Source organism: Condylura cristata, unplaced genomic scaffold (genome assembly GCF_000260355.1).
Source record: "Condylura cristata isolate star-nosed mole 26May11 unplaced genomic scaffold, ConCri1.0 scaffold00017, whole genome shotgun sequence".
Lineage (NCBI taxonomy): Eukaryota > Metazoa > Chordata > Mammalia > Eulipotyphla > Talpidae > Condylura > Condylura cristata.
The window spans coordinates 18,381,529-18,385,016 of record NW_004567118.1 but is presented as its reverse complement, the minus strand read 5'-3'; the positions used below and the strand labels follow the sequence as shown (position 1 = coordinate 18,385,016).

Sequence of the window (3,488 nt, the reverse complement as noted above, 5' to 3'; positions counted from 1 at the left end):
CAGAAGTACACACAGAAGTAGACAGCACAGAGTAAGGGGCTTTCAGGTACTTGTGCACACAGCCAACACCCATCAGCCCAGACAAGCCTGCCCGCCACAGCCCCACCCACCTCCCACCTCCGTCTCACCCACAATAACCCTATGCCCTTCTGAAGATATTCCCGTATCTCACTAAAAGGTTAAGAGCATTTTCATTTAACCACAGCTCTGTCAGTAAGAATACAGTCATTCTTTACAATTATCACTCATTCAACCAATGTTCAATTGACTCATATATACCATCATTTGGCAAAAGGGGTGTGTCCTGGGTGAAATGCTGTTTCACGTGAGCTCTGGCGCTAAAGCAGGCAATCCCAGGATGCTGCTTGGAAGCAACTGGGAATGGGTGCTTTCGGGGAGGACAGCCGAGACTTTAAACCAAGTAATAGGCCAGTCGCACCGACATGGCACGGTCCCAGGAAACTGGTTGTGGGGATGCTGAGAAGCAGCAGGCCTGGCGCTGGCATGGCACTGCCAGGTAAAGCGAGTGCAGGGTTTGAGGGCAGCGAGCTGGAAAGTGAGCCACTGCAATGAACTAGGATGAACCCATCTGATCACCCCAAGGCTGACCTTAATTGGCATGCTGAAAAGTGCTAGCCCAGCTTCCGGGGAGGCCCACTCTTGAGTCAGCAGACACTTCCTCCTAATAAAACCCACTTACCCTGTGTCAACTCTGGCAGCAGAAAAGCTGGAAATGGCTTTGAGTTGTGCTGTGTTTCTAGTACAGAGGAACCTGCTGGACAGGCCCTGCTCTCAGGTGACACCCCAAGATATGCCCAGATGGACACAGAACCAGTGCCAGGGAGGCTAGAGCCATCTACTACTTTTCCTACCTCTCCTTCCTCCTGGAATGGGGACAGAGGGAAATTCCTGCCCCAGCTGGGAACCAGAAGGACAACCTTTCTTTCAGGGACCAGCCTTGACAGCCAATCCTGCCCCAGCTGGGAAGGGCAAATGCATGTTGTACACAGCCAGCTTCACCCGACAGCCAGCCCAGACAGTCACTGCTGTTGCTCTGGCCAAGTACAGGGCAAGGCCACCTCTCCTTCCCAGGAATTCTTTCAACCAAGTGAGCTAGCACCAAGGAGGAGATTGCTGTAATTATGAAACAGTCAGCAAGCAAATGGCAGTGAGACCCTAACCCTGGTTCATCCAGGGCACCTAGGTGAAAGAGGGAGCAGGTCCCAGCTGCCAAGGCAGGAGCTATGCCCCCAGGTTCACCACACAAGTGGTCAGAGGTTCTGTAGCCATGACCATCCTGCCCTTACCACCAAAGGGGACCCACGAGAGACAGGTGGCCATGTCCACTCTGGGTGTATGTGTGTGGGTGGGTGGGGGGCTCCCTCTAGAAGCAGAGGACCAAAATGAGAATCATTAATCTCCGCAAAGCATTATTGATTTTGCTGTGAGCTGGCACCAGCGGACGGGCCTCCCTCCTCACTGAGAGCGGCCATTAGTGTGCATTCTCCAGCACTGGCCTAGACATCCCAGCCTGCTGGGGTCAGGCACTCCTGATGAAATGGCCTTGGACAAACCACATGGTGGGGTCACATGATGCTGCCATTAACGTGCTCTCCCTGCCCCTACATCCACCAGACAGCTGAGCAACAGAGCTGCACCCCACACCTCAGCGCAGGCAGATGCATCGACTTCCCAGACCCCCAACAAGGCCACTAGAGTCCCACTCACGAGGGAGGCTCATTTCCAATAGATAGTATGCTTTCAAGGACGTGGACTGGGGAACTCATGGGCACCAACCATTTCAGGCAAATGGAAAGAAAGAAATATGGCAAAGCCCAGTGCACATTGCCCCTCCCTCTCCCCTCCCCCAGTGCCAGCTCAGCTTCCAGTAATACTGTGGGAGGAGGGACCCATGCAAAGACAGAAGCCTGTGCAAGTGAGGCACTGGCGAACAGGGCCCCAACAGGGTTACCTCCCAATGCCAGCAACTAGTTTCTCTTTCTTTGATTCTGCAGGTGCAGACATTTTTATCAGTCTGAAGGTCTGGCCTGATAGGGGGGTGAAGCTAGAAGGGGCAGTCCCTGCCCACCGAATCACCCCCCTCATTCCTGAACACCCTTCCCCTGGTAGTATGCAGTGCCAGAGCCGGGGCTCTCAGGGCTGGCCTGCTTTATTATTCTTTATTCCCGCAGACGGAGGGCACAGACACCAACAGTTCCAGTGACAATCAGGGCATTTTCTCTGCCAGAACTATACTAGCCAAGGTGGCCTGTTTCTGGGGCACAGTAAACACTCCCAAATAACAGTGCTGAGGCAGCCACAGACAAGCTCCAGGCCTGGTACAGATAGCAGATGACAGGCCACCCATGTCACCCCACTGCTCCCCCACCCCACAAGGGAAACTTCCACTCTATGGTGCCTAGCTGTCTTCAACAGACTCAGGACAAGAGAGCCAACTGCTTGGCTGCAGGCCTCAAGTCTGGCATGGCCTGCAGGGACCTGACCACCCACAAGGCTGGTTTGTGTTCAACGTAAAATGAGGTTTTCAAAACAAAAGCAGAACGACTTGCAGAAAGCAGGCCCCAACCACTGACTCCAGGCCTCATTTGAAGCGAAATGCCCACCTGTAGATTCCCATGTACCCCCCTCCCCCCCAAACTAAATCAAGGAACAAGGAGGAGACCACTCAATTCTTCTTTCCAGTCTGCAAGGGCGGAACCCCTTGGACTCAGCCCCTGCAGCTCACCAGGCGGCAGCAACAGGTGCAGCCCAGTTAAGGCTGGCGATTCTCCCTGTCCCTGCTGGAACAGCGCAGCCCAAACCCGTAAGGAAGACCGCCTAGGCCCGCAGCCCTCCAAGCCCGGCGGACCTGCCCCACCTGTCTGAGCTAGGGCTCCGGCCGGGCACTCGGGGGCCGCGGCCTCCGCGCCCGAAATAGCAGCCCGCGGGGCCAGGCCTGGCTGGAGGGGGCTGGGGCGCCGCGGGGGCCAGGCGGGGCCGCAAGGTCCAAGCCCAGCGGACCTGGCGCTGCCGGCCTGGTCGAGCGCGCCACCCTTCTCCGGCCGGTGTCCGCAGCTTGCCCGGGGAGGGGGAAGGGGGGCACCGCGCGGAGCCACCTGCACACGGGAACAGGAGCCGGCTAGGGGCCGGGGAGAGTCAGGGATCTCTGAGAGGGCCCCGGAGGAGGGTTCGGGGCCGGGGCTTCGGAGGGGTGAGGGCTGGAGTCTGGTAAGCGGTGGACTCCGGGTAGGAGTCAGGGCATTGATGGCTGGGGGTGGCGGGGTGTCCGAGACGGGGCTCCGGAAGGGTCCCGGCAGCAGTCGGGATCCCGGGCCGCCGAGACGGTCAGAGGTACCGGACGCCTCGGGACGGGGGCTCCGGATGGACCCCAGGAGGGTCCCGTAAATGCGGCGCACCTGCGCGGCCCGCGCCGTTCCCAGCGCTTACCTGGCGCGGCGCGTCCTGGCGCAAGGCCCTGCTGTGCCGGG

At 58.1% G+C, this 3,488-nt stretch overlaps 1 protein-coding gene across 2 annotated transcripts in view; it reads right to left on the bottom strand.

The window, feature by feature from the left end:
• Nucleotides 1-3,488, bottom strand: part of SEMA4D (sema domain, immunoglobulin domain (Ig), transmembrane domain (TM) and short cytoplasmic domain, (semaphorin) 4D) — a 73,392-nt gene extending 69,904 nt beyond the window's left edge. For both annotated transcript variants that reach the window (XM_012726544.1, XM_012726545.1), the window contains exon 1: nt 3,448-3,488. The gene's annotated coding sequence lies outside the window, so the exon portion shown is untranslated. The remainder of the gene's footprint in view (nt 1-3,447) is intronic.